Here is a 13,662-nt window from a genome sequence, read left to right on the forward strand (position 1 = left end):
CCAGCACATGTAGCCACCATCTCAGATTGTTTTATAGCTAAGGCAGGGTGTCCCAGGTAAGCGGTGGTGGAGCTTATCCTGCCTTGCACCACACAAGAAACTCCAGGTCCGACATACCCAGTGGACAGCTACAGACCATGTCCAAGAACCACCGCCATGCCCCTGCACAGCTGATCCTCCAGGGAGGGCAGAGGTTGGTGGTCAGTGATCATAGCCAGTCCTTACAGTTGACTGGCCTGGATAAATCCCTTTTATTGATCTGAGAACAGCAACCAAGTCTCAACTACAAGAGGAGGGTGTACTGAGCCCACTAGAAGGGCATACCTTGATTACCCAGCTTCAGTGATAGAGGAAGCTGTGCCACTGCACCCTGCAGGACACCCAGTACATGAAGCTACACTACCAAGGCACAAAGTCATAGCAGATCTTCCTAATACATAGAAAGAAAAAAAAAAAACAACAACACACAGGGAGGTTGCCAAAATGAGGAGACAAAGAAACATGGCCCAAATTAAAGTACAGATCAAAACTCCAGAAAAAGAGCAAAACAAAATGGAAATAAGCAATCTATCAGATGCAGCCTCAAAACACTGGTTATAAGCCCTGGCTGGTGTAGCTCAGTGGATTGAGCACGGGCCTGCGAACCAGAGGATCGCGGTTCGATTCCCAGTCAGGGCACATGCCTGGGTTGCAGGCCGGTTCCCTGCAAGCCAACTCCCAGCAGGGGACGCACGAAAGGCAACCATACCTTGATGTTTCTCTCCCTCTCCTTCCCCTCTAAAGATAAATAAATAAGTAAAATCTTTTTTAAAACTCTTAAAAAAATACAACACTGGTTATAAGGATGCTCAAGAAACTTAGTGAGGACCTCAGCAGCATAAAAAACACCCTGTCCAAAATGAAGGATACACTAATCGAAATAAAGAACAATTTACAGCAGGGGTATACAAACTTTTGGTGCCCCTGCACCACACTGGAAGAAGAGTTGTCTTGGGCCACACACTAAATATATTGTGACATGTAATCACCAAAGTATCTCATAAGGTTTTAAGTACATTTATAATTTTATGTTGGACCACATTCACAGCCATCCTGGGCTGCATGTAGCCTGTGGGTCACAGGTTGGACACCCCTGATTTACAGGAAATCAACAGTAGAGTATGAAGCAGAGATTCAAATAATTGATTTGGAACATAAGAAAGAAAACAACAACAACCATGCAGAACAAGAAGAAAGAAGAATCCCCCAAAAATGAGGATAGTATAAACAACTTCTGGGACAAACAAAGTCGAGAGGTCCAACATTTGCATCACAGAGGTGACAGAAGGAGAAGAGAAAGAGAAAGAAATTGGAAATCTATCTAAAAAAACAGTGAAAGAAAATTTCTCTAATTTGGTGAAGGCAACAGACATGCACATCCAGGAGGCACAGAAAGTCCCAATTATAATGTGTGCAAAGAGGCCCACACCAAGACATATCTTTATTAAAAGGCCAAAGGTTAAAGATAAAAACAGACTCTTAAAAGCAGCAAGAGAAAACAAGCTAGTTACTGGAAGGTTGCCAGATGTGAGGGGGAGGGGGAGAACTGGTGAAGAAGTAAGGGGATTAAGAAGTACAAACAGATAGTTACAGAATAGTCATGGGGATGTAAAGTGCAGTATAGAAAATGGAGTAGCAAGAAAACTTATACGCATGACCCATGGACATGAACAGTGATGGGGAGAAAGCCTGAGGGAGCAGGGGTACTGAGTAGAGGGGTACAAAAGGGTAAAAATAAGGACAACTATAATAGCATAATCAACACAATATAATTTAAAAGAAGACAGGCTCATACTCCAATGTAGGACCCATTGCACACACGCAATCTTAATTGATTCAAGCTGCAATTTTTAAAAGTCAGGTAGTCACTCATTAATGAGTCATAAAATAAACTTAGCAGGTCACCATAAACAAGTTTTTTGTGTGTGGTAAACAACATATAACATAAAATTGAACATATTGTTTTTTTAATTTAAATGAGTTTTTAATTCTGTTATATTTCATCTGTATATGGTATTTTGTGTTTATCATCCAAAATTATGTCCTCCCATACTGGGTTGTTGTTGCTTTTTTATTTTTTAAAAATATATTTTATTGATTATGCTATTACAGTTGTCTCATTTTCCCCCTTCACTCCCCTCCATCCTGCGCACCCTCTCCCACCTACATTCCCCCACTTTAATTCACATCCATGTGTCATACTTATAAGTTCTTTAGCTTCTATATTTCCTATACTATTCTTACCATCCCCCTATTTTCTACCCACCATCTATGCTACTTATTCTGTGTACCTGTTCCCCGTCTCTGCTCCTCTCACTCCCCTGTTGCTAAGCCTCCATAAGATCTCCATTTCTGTGGTTCTCTTCCTGTTCTAATTGTTTCTTTAGTTTTTTTTGTTTTCTTTTAGGTGTGGTTGTTAATAATTCTGAGTTTACTGTCATTTTACTGTACATGTTTTTTATCATCTTTTTCTTAGATAAGTCCTTTTAACATTTCATATAATAAGGGCTGGGTGATGATGAACTCCTTTAACTTTACCTTATCTGAGAAGCACTTTACCTGCCCTTTCATTCTAAATGAAAGCTTTGCTGGATAGAGTAATCTTGGATGTAGGTCCTTGCCTTTCATGACTTGGAATATTTCTTCCCAGCCCCATCTTGACTGTAAGGTCTCTTTTGAGAAATCAACTGACAGTCTGATGGGAACTCCTTTGTAGGTAACTGTCTCCTTTTCTCTTGCAGCTTTTAAGATTCTCTCCTTATCTTTAATCTTGACTAGTATAATTATGATGTGCCTTGGTGTGTTCCTCCTTGGGTCCAAGTTCTTTGGGACTCTCTGAGCTTCCTGGACTTCCTTGAAGTCTATTCCCTTTGCCAGACTGGGAAAGTTCTCCTTCATTATTTGTTCAAATACCTTTTCCACTTGTTGCTCTTCCTCTTCTCCTTCTGGTACCCCTATAATTCAGGTGTTGGCATGTTTAAAGATGTCCTGGAGGTTCGTAAGCCTCTCCTCATTTTTTTGAATTATTTTTCTTCCTTCTTTTCTGTTTGGTTGTTTCTTTCTTCCTTTTGGTTCACTCCATTGATTTGAGTCCCAGTTTCCTTTCCATCACTGTTGATTCCCTGTGCATTTTCCTTTATTTCACATAGTGTAGCCTTAATTTTTTCATCTAATTTGTGATCAAATTCAACCAGTTCTGTGAGCATCCTGATTAACAATGTTTTGAACTGTGCATCTGATAGGTTGGCTATTTCTTCGTCACTTAGTTGTATTTTTCCTGGAGCTTTGATCTGTTCTTCCATTTGGGCCATTTTTTTTCTCAGTGCACCTGTTAGGTCGTAAGGGGTGGAGCTTTAGGTGTTCACCACGGCACAGTAACCCACATCACTGCATTGTGACGCTGTATGCGCGGAGGGGTCTGAGTTGGAACAATGGCACTTTCTCTGCTCTCTACTGGTTTTCAGTCGCTTACCACCCTGCACACAATAAAATTGGGCCCTATTGGTGCAGATTCCACAGTGGGTGGGCTTCTGTACGTTCTAACACTTGTGCGTCTCTCCAACAAACTCTCCTGTGAGGCTGGGAGTTTCTCCCACTGGGACCTAAACCCCCACAGGTGTTTTCAATCAGAGTTTTGAGGCTTTATTTCTCCACACTGGGGCCCTGTGTTCCATGGTCTGTTTTGCTCCCCAGCTGTTGCTCCTAGTTTATCTGCACACGAATATGGCACAGCCTGCTCTACCAGTCACTGCCTCACGAGGACCGCCAGCTGCAGCCTTGCCCACCCCAGTCCTCCAACCACCACTTTGCTGGAAGACCTCTCCACCTGGCTGCCCATCTCCACCCCTCCTACCTGTCTGGATGAGTGTTTCTTCTTTAACTTCTTGGTTGTTAGGCTTCCATACAGTTTGATTTTTTGTCATTTCTGGTGTTTTTCATTTTAAAATTTGGTGTTGTCCTTCTTTTGGTTCTGCGAGGAGACACAGTGTGTCTACCAGTTGGGAACCGCTCTGCCTAGTTTCAGGAGTTGTAACTGCCCCCCATGGCTAAGGCTAAGTGAGCGACCTCCAGACTGTGAGACACTAAGGAGACAAAGCTTGTCTCTGACAGCAACCATGCTTCTGCTTCATTCCCTGCCCCCAACACTTGGTAAGTTACCCAGAGATGGGTAAGACCCCTCAAAGTAGGGGCAACCTAGGCCAGACATGATCACTTGGAAGGCCATCAAGGAAGGACTCAGAGGACTGCAACAAAGGGGGAGTGATGGATCCATAGCCTGAGTGGCTATGACTCTGACATAGCCTGAGTCCCCATTTTGGTCTGGGAGAAACACTTTCTGGCTCTAATCCACTTAAGCCTAAAACCTATGATGGGGAAGGCGGTGCAGCCCCTTGCCAGCTAGAGTGGGATCCTGGGTGATCGGGTATAAGAAAGAGTTCCTAAAGTTCTGTGAATCTTGCTTTGCTGAGTGCTTTCATTCATATGATAAGGGTCCGAGCAGGAAATGAGTATGTCTCCCAAAGTTTCTGCAGCCCCCTTTCCTGACAGACAGTGACTTAGACTAAGCCCTCAGATTTCTTTGAAATAATATCTACTGTTTGATCCTTGCCACCTGTATTCCTGTGTATTACAACCCAATAAAAGGCTATGAAGGAAGGCGCTCTTGGTTTTTCTCCTCTGAGAGATTGTCCACCTCTCCTCCCCAAGCAGATCATGTCGTGGTAGTTTCACTTTCGTCTTTGATGGACGGGGGAAATTTGTGGGCAAAGTTGCTCCCCACATCTACCTACACCTTCATCTTGGCTGGAAGTTCCCTCTGATACTGTTTTGATTACTCCATATTTGTAACATGTTTTGAAACCAGGAAGTTTGAAGCTTTCAGCTTTGTTCGTCTTTCTTAAGATTTTGGCTATTCCATGTGCTCTGAGATTCCATGTGAATTTTTGTCTGATTTTTTTTTCAATCTTTTCCAAAAAAATGTCGTTGTATTTGATAGATTTTGCATTGTAACTAAAGATGGGTTAGGTGTTATTATTTTAATAATATAATTATTTTTAGTCCATGAACACAGATTATTTTTTCATTTATTTGTGTCTTCTTTAATTTCTTTCAGCAATCTTATATTGATTTCATTATACAAGTCTTTCATCTTCCTGGTCGTTTATACTTAAGTAATGTATGTTTTCTCACTGTTTTTAATTGTTGTTCAAGTACAGTTGTCTCCATTTACCCACCACCACTCCCACCTACCCCATTCATCACCACTTCCCACCCTTGATCCTATTCCCCTTTGGTTTTGTCCATGTGTCCTTTATACATGTTCCTGAAAATCTCTCCCCCTTTCCCCTCTGGTTACTGTCAGTTTGTTCTTAATTTCAATGTATTCTTTTTAATGCTACTGTAAATGGGATTCTTTTCTTAATTTCCTTTTCTGTTGTTCATCGTTAGCATATAGTAATATAGAAATGTAACTGATGTTTGTGGGTCAATTTTATGTCTTGCAACTTTACTGTATTTATTATTTCTCACTGTGTGTGTGTGTAGTCTTTAGGGTTTGTTCCACACAATATCATGTAGCATGTGAACAGAAATAATTTTACTTCTTCATTTCCAATATGGATGCTTTTTATTTCCCTTTCTCAGCCCTTCTTTAAAAATAGAAATGGCATAAGTAATCATCCTTCCCTTGTTCCTTAGCCTTGCTACAGAACAAAAACTGAAGAAATCTTTCAGTTTTTCATTGTTGTATGTGATGTTATCTGTGCACTTTTCATATATGGCCTTTATTAAGATGAAGTAATATCCTTCTAGTCTTGATTTCTTTAATTTTTATGATCAAAGGATGTTGAATTTTGTCAAATGCTTTTTATGTATTATCTGATATTAACATGTGATTTTTACCTTTTGTTGTGTTAATGTAATGTACTACATTGTTTGGTTTTTATATGTTGAAAAACCCTTGCATCACAGGATTAAGCCCCACCTGGTCATGAAGTATAGTCATTTTAATATGCTTTTGTATTTGTTTCACTAGTGTTTCATTGAGGATTTTTTAATCAATTTTCACCAGTTATATTGATCTGTAGTTTTCTTTCCTTTTGTATATTCATCTGTGTTTGGTATTAGGGTAATGCTGGCCTCAAAAACAAAAAAAATAATTTGTAAATATTCCTTCCTCTTCAATTTTTGGAAATGTTACTACCACAATTTTTTATTGAAGAAATAGAATGTCATAAATAATATCAAAGTACATTACATGCATCAAGGTTAAGAACTACTTGTGAAAATTTATAGAGCGTACGTGTGCATGTTCATGTGTGTTGTGTAAGAAAGTGTAAATTCTTTTCTTTTCTTTTCTTTTCTTTTCTTTTCTTGTCTTATTTTTTACCACTGAGACTGAGTTCTCCCCCTCTTTTCTTCCAAGGGAAGAGAAGAATGACCATCCATGGCTACCAGCAGTTGCAAAAGCAACACCAAAAGCTGGCTTCATCCTCAGAAGAGAACACTGCTCCTCCTCCTTGTGATTTTGTGTACTCTACATGTTCACAGAAACTTTTCTAGTAATGAACTATACAAAAGATCCCTGAAAGAACAGTCTTTAAATTATTTTCTTACTGTGTTTTAAAAGTTTAAAATTCACTTGTGTAAGCCAATCATAGAAATATTTTTCTGATAGACTACCTTTATTTATTTTAAATATATTTTATTAATTATGCTATACAGTTGTCCAACTCCCCACCTTTATTCCCCTCTACCCTGCACACCCCCACCCACCCACATTCCTCTCCTTTAGTTCATGTCCATGGGTCATACATATAAGTTCTTTGGCTTCTACATTTCCTATACTATTCTTAACCTCCCCCTATCTATTTTATGCCTACCATTTATGATACGTATTTCCTGTACCATTTCCCCCTCTATCCCCCTCCTACTCCCCTGCTGGTAACCTTCCAATGTGATCATTTCTCTGATTTTGTTCCTACTCTGGTTGTTTGCTTAGTTTTTTTTTTATTAAAAAGAACAACAAAATAAGGGCTTGGTGATGATGAACTCCTTTAACTTGACCTTATCTAGGAAGCACTTTATCTGCCCTTCCATTCTAAACTCTGCCTTTGCTGGATAGAGTAACCTTGGATGTAGGTCCTTGCCTTTCATGACTTCGATACTTCTTTCCAGCCCCTTCTTGCCTGTAGGGTCTCATTTGAACAATCAGCTGACAGTCCCATGGGCACTCCTTTGTAGGTAACTGTCTCCTTTTCTCTTGCAGCTTTTAAGATTCTCTCCTTCATTTTAATCTTGGCTAATGTAATTATGATGTGCCTTGGTGTATTCCTCCTTGGGTCCAAGTTCTTTGGGACTCTCTGAGCTTCCTGGACTTCCTGGAAGTCTATTTCCTTTGCCAGATTGGGGAAGTTCTCCTTCATTGCTTGTTCAAATAAGTTTTCAGTGTCTTGCTCTTTCTCTTCTCCTTCTGGAAGCCCTGTGATTCAGGGGGTGAAATATTTAATCATGTCCCAGAGGTTCCTAAGCATCTCCTCATTTTTTTGAATTCTTGTTTCTTCATTCTGTTCTGGTTGAATGTTTATTTCTTCCTTCTGCTCCAAGTCATTGATTTGAGTCCCAGTTTCTTTCCCTTCACTATTGGTTTCCTGTATGTTTTTCTTTATTTCACTTTGTAAAGCCTTCACGTTTCTTTATTTTCAGACCATATCCTACCAATTCTGTGAGCATCCTGATTAGGAATGTTTTGGGGACTGCTGTGTCTGGTTTCAGGATTTGGAACTATCCCCCATGGATAAGGATGAGCAAGTGACCTCCAGAATGCGAGCCACAGGAGACAAAACTTGTCTCTGGTAGCAAACACTGCCTCAGTTTTCTCTCCCTGCCCCCAAAGCATGGTTGGAAGTCAGAGATAGGTAAGACTCCTCACAGCGAGGGGCAACCTAAGCCAGACTCGATCACTTGGGAGGCCATCATGGAAGCACTAGGGGGGCTGCAACAAAGAGAAACAAGGGACCCTCGCCCCCTGGGCTATGTGACATAGCCTGAGTCCCCATGTCCTCTGGGAGAAGTGCTTCCTGGCTCTAATTCACTTAAGCCTGAAAACCTGATGGGGAGGTGTGCAGCTCCTTGCCTTGCTAGAGCAGATCTGGAGATAAATCTGGCATAAGAAGGAATTCCTAAAAGTCCTGTTAAACCTGCTTTGCTAAGAGTGTTCATTCATATGTTAAGGGTCCGAATTGGAAACCCTAAAGTTTCTGCAAACCCGGTTCCTGACAGACTCTGACTCAGACTAAGCCCTCAGATTTCTTTGAAATGTTATCTACTGTTTGATCCTTGCCGCCCTGTATTCCTGTGTATTAAGACCCAATAAAAAACCCTGGAGGAAGGGGATCCCTGCCTTTTTCCTTTGAGAAACTGGCCACCTCTCCTCCCCAAGCAGATCATGGCTTGGTAGTGTTTACTTTCATCCGTGGCAGACGGGGGTACTTGAGGGCAAAGTTCTCCTCACAGGAGTGTTTTGAACTGTGCTTCTCATAGGTTGGCTACCTTTTCATCACTTCATTCTTTTTCTGGAGTTTTGATCTGTTCATTCATTTGGGTCATATTTCTTTGTCCCAGCACATTTGTTATATTGTAAGTGGCAGAGCTTTATGCATTTGCCAGGCAGGGGCAACCCACTTTGCTGTATTTGGGGGGCTACATGTGGGGTAGGGATCAGAGAGGGAACAATATCACTTGCTCAGCTCTTGCTCCACTATCAGTCACTTCTCCCACTAACCACAAGCAAATTGGGGTCTTTTGGTGCTGATTCCCAAGTGAGTGGGTTTTTGGCCCTACAACAGACTCTCCTGTGAGACAGGGAGTTTCTCTCATGCCACAACCCCATAGGTTTTTACAGCCAGAGGTTTTGAGGCTTTATTTCCCCATGCTGAAACCCTGTGTTGCACGGTCTGTCTCACTACCTAGTTATTCCTCCCAGTTTAACCACACATGAATGTAGGACTGCCCAGTCTACCAGTTGCTACCTTGCCATGTGTCCTCTCCACCATGCTTGCCCATCTCCACTCTGGCTACCCTTCTCCACCCCTCCTATCAGTCTTGATGAATGTTTCTTTAACTCCTTCATTGTTGGACTTCCACACAGTTCAATTTTCTGTCAGTACTGGTTGTCTTTTGTTTTTTAATTGTTTGTTATCCTTCTTTTGATTGTGCAAGGAAGCAAAGTGTATCTATCTACACCTACATCTTGGCCAGAAGTCCTGGATCATATTTTCTTCTTGTTGTTCTGATTGAATGTGCTTTAGTTCCTTGTGTTCCAAATCATTGATTTGATTCTCAGCTTCATTCATTCCACTTTCAGTTTCCTGTAAATTTTTCTGTATTTCACTTGTAGCCTTCATTTTTGCTTGGGTAATTTTTATTCTGTTGAATTACCCACTTAGTTCTGTGAGTGGGTCTGTTATATCCAGTATTTTGAACTCTGCATCTGATAGATTGCTTATCTCCATTTTGTTTAGTCTTTTTCGGGAGTTTTGGTCTGTTCTTTCTTTTGCACTATATTTCTTTGTCTCCTCATTTTAACAGCCTCCCTATGTTTGTTTCTTTGTATTAGGTGGAGCTACTTTTACTCATTTTCTTAGTAGTGTAGCCTATTGTAAATAAGTACACCAGTAAATTGGATAGGGAAGAGCATTAGGTAATCACCAAGGCAGGGAAACCTGTGTGAACAAGTTTGATGGAGTCTCAGTTATGGTGTTGCCACTCTGTGACTCTCTGTGGGGTAGGGCTCAGAGAGGGTACAATGCCACTGCCTAGTCTCTGGAGTTTTTCTCTGGGCATAAGCTGTCCCCTGGCACTTGGCTTGATGCCAGACATATCAATTTCTGTCCATATGTCACTGGTGCCCTTCCAGATGCTGCCCCAATGCTGGATCCCAGAGAGAATTAATCTGCATAACTCTTACACTGTGGGTCCTTTAAGATGAGGTGCCCGAGAATGCCACAGTTTCTTCCTCCACCCCAACCCCCACTGGTTTTTGCAGCCAGAAGTTACAGTGATTATCTTCCTGGCACTGGAACCCTGGGCTGGGTGGTCTGGTATGGGGTTGTGATCCCTCACTCCCAATGTATCCCTCCTAATTTTTATCCACCATATGTGGGTATGGGCTCACCCATTCCATGTCTATAAGTCTCTGTACCTCTCTGCATCTGTCCCTGTGTCTCTGTCCCTTCTACCCATCTGGATAAATGTGACTTCTTTAATTCCTTAGTTGTCAGACTTCCATACAGCTCAATTTTCTGACAATTTAAAGTGATAGTTGTTTTGTAGTTCAGTTGTAATTTTTGCTGTGGTTGTGCAAGGAGGTGAGCTGTGTTTACTTACACCTCAATCTTGTATAAGTCTGCCACAATTTTGATCCTACTCTTTGAGTTTTTCAGGATACAACTCAATCACTTGCTGCTAAATCTATTTTCAATCTCTCCTCTACTGTCTGCTTTCTCTCTATCTCAAATCTTTCCTTACCTATACTTGCATATCAAAGATCTTACTTTATCTTTTTCCTATATTAATCAACATCAAATTTATAGAAAATATAGTCTATATTAACTCTTCATTCCATAGCAATCTGGACAGTCTGGACAGCCAAACTTTTCTAGAAAAATATAAATGAAGAAAAAGTTTTCATATTGCCTGAGTTAGTCAGAATGCAGAGAAATAGAAATTTACTTGATTTATCACTGGTACGAGAACAGCATAGACTTGATATTTGTATTTAAGAGCAAAGTATGATCCCCTATAATTTTTATGCTGAAAGGGTTCAAGTGCAATTGGGAAAATATGCAAGGAATTGTTTTCTTCTGTGATGGCCTAAGTTTCCTGGTTTTTAAGAACAAACTTTTCAGTGAATATATTTGGATACAAAAAGTGCATCACAAATTAAAGTGTACAGATAAATTTATGAATATGTTGTCATACCAAGTATCTTCTAACTTTCTATGTTCTGGATTTTAAACATGGATGATTTATTTATATAACCCTCAAATATATAGGAAATCATAAATCTAAATTCAAGAACACTTATCCCCGCCTTTCAAAAGTACCATGTTTCAGAGCACCCAGTGACAAATGATCATAAATATTCCCTGCCTAACAAATTAGAAAGTCCCCCTTGGTAATCTGATTAGTTGCTTCTGCAATATAATCACTACTAGAACACTATGATAATTGATAGGATGATGGGTCATGAATTCTGTGATCCAGTTAACCTGAAGTAAAATCATGACTAAAATACCAAGCTTTATATTGAGAATATTAGAATCAGAAACAGAAATATCAAAGATAAGCATCCAGACTTCCAGCTAAGTTGGAGGCATAGGTATACACACTGTGCCTCCTCACACAACTAAAAGAAGGAAAACAGTAAATTTAAAAATAAAAAAACAACCAGAACTGACAGAAAATCAAACTGTATGGAAGTCTGACAACCAAAGAGTTAAAGAAGAAACATTCATCCAGACAGCTAGGAGGGGCGGAGATGAGCAGCCAGGCAGCCAGGTAGAGAGGACCCTAGGCAAGGCAGGGGCTGGTGGACCCAGCAAGGCAGCAGCTGGCAGACAGAGCAGTCCCAAATTCACATGCAGATAAACCAGGAGGAACAACTGGGGAGCAAGACAGGCCACCCAACCCAAGGTTCCAGCACAGGGAAATAAAACCTCAAACCTCTGATTGAAAACACCTGCCGGGGTTGAGGTGGCAGTGGGAGAAACTCCCAGCCTCACAGGAGAGTTTGTTGGAGAGATCTACAGGGTTCTAGAATGTACACAAACCCACCCACCTGGAAATCAGAAGCAGAAGGGCCCAGTTTGATTGTTGGTAGTGGGGCAAGTGACTGAAAACTGGCAGAGAGTGGTGTAAGTGGCATTTTTGTCTTTCAGACCCCTCTCCCACATACAGTGTCACAATGTAGCAAGGTGGGTTGCCCCACTCTGGTGAACACCCAAGGTTCTGCCCCTTTTATGTAACAGGCATGTTAAGACAAAAAAATGGCCCAAATGAAAGAAATGATGAAAGCTCCAGAAAAAAATACAGCTAAGCAATGAAGAGATAGCCAACCTATCAGGTACACAGTTCAAAAAACTGGTAATCAGGATTCTCACAGAATTGGTTGAATATGGTCACAAATTAGAGGGAAAAATGAAGGCTATTCTAAGGGAAATAAAGGAAAATATACAGGGAACCAACAGTGATGGGGAAGAAACCGAAACTCAAATCAATGGAGTAGACCAGAAGGAAGAAAGAAACATCCAACCAGAGCAGAATGAAGAAACAAGAATTCAGAAAAAAATCAGAAGATGCTTAGGAACCTCTGGGACAATATTAAATGTTCCAACTTCTCAATCACAGGGTTGCTAGAAGGAGAAGAAGAAGAGCAAGGCATTGAAAACTTATTTGAACAATGAAGGAGAACTTCCCCAATCTGGTAAAGGAAATAGACTTCCAGGAAGCTCAGAGAGTCCCAAAGAAGTTGGGCCCAAAAAGGAATACATCAAGGCACATCATAATTACACTAGTCAAGATTAAAGATAAGGAGAGAATCTTAAAAGCTGCAAGAGAAAAGGATACAGTTACCTACAAAGGAGTTCCAATTAGAGTAACAGCTGATTTCTCAAAAGAAAGTTTACAGGCAAAGAGAGGCTGGAAAGAAGTATTCCTAGTCATGAAAGGCAAGGACCTACATCCAAGGTTACTCTATCCAGCAAAGGCAGAGTTTAGAATGGAAGGGCAGATAAAGTGCTTCCTAGATAAGGTCAAGTTAAAGGAGTTCATCATCACCAAGCCCTTATTATATGAAATGTTAAAGGTATTTATCTTGGAAAAAGAAGATAAAAAATATGAACAGTAAGCCCTGGCTAGTGCAGCTCAGTGGATTGAGCATGGGCCTGCGAACCAGATGATCACAGTTTGATTCCCAGTCAGGGAACATGCCTGGGTTGCAGGCCAGTTCCCTGCAGGCCAACTCCCAGCAGGAGACGCACAAAAGGCAACCATACATTGATGTTTCTCTCCCTCTCCTTCCCTTCTAAAGATAAATAAATAAATAAAATCTTTAAAAAATGTGAACAGTAAAATGACAACAAACTCACTGTTATTAACGACTGAACCTAAAACAAACAAACAAACAAAAACTAAGCAAACAATTAGAGCAGGAACAGAATCATAAAAATGGAGATCACATGGATCGTTACCAGCAGGGGAATAGGAGGGGGATAAAGGGGAAAAATTACAGGGAATAAGTATCATAAATATTAAGTAGAAAATGAATAGGGGGAGGTTAAGAATATTATAGGAAATGTAGAAGCCAAAAAACTTATATGTATGACCCATGGACATGAACTAAAGGAGGGGGAAATTGGGGTGAGAGGCGGTGTGCAGGACAGAGTGGAATAAAGGGGGGAAATTTTACAACTGGACTAGTATAATCAATAAAATATATTTTAAAAGATAAGCATCTGTATTATGCCCTACTAATCTCATATTCATTTATTGAGTAAAATATATTCTTTTAATTATCCATTTGTTTTCTCAATCATTTGCTGGTAAGAATTCTAGCCATGAAAT

At 40.5% G+C, this 13,662-nt stretch overlaps 1 non-coding gene across 1 annotated transcript; it reads right to left on the minus strand.

Annotated features, from left to right (window-relative positions):
• Nucleotides 1–6,425: 6,425 nt before the first annotated feature.
• Nucleotides 6,426–6,638, minus strand: LOC118996652 (small nucleolar RNA U3). The gene has a single exon (XR_005068533.1). It is a non-coding gene; the product is annotated as a small nucleolar RNA U3 (small nucleolar RNA).
• Between the last annotated feature and the right edge of the window lie 7,024 nt (nucleotides 6,639–13,662).

Source organism: Sturnira hondurensis, unplaced genomic scaffold, assembly GCF_014824575.4.
Source record: "Sturnira hondurensis isolate 20B ecotype Veracruz unplaced genomic scaffold, ASM1482457v3 Scaffold0011391, whole genome shotgun sequence".
In the NCBI taxonomy this organism is placed as follows: domain Eukaryota; kingdom Metazoa; phylum Chordata; class Mammalia; order Chiroptera; family Phyllostomidae; genus Sturnira; species Sturnira hondurensis.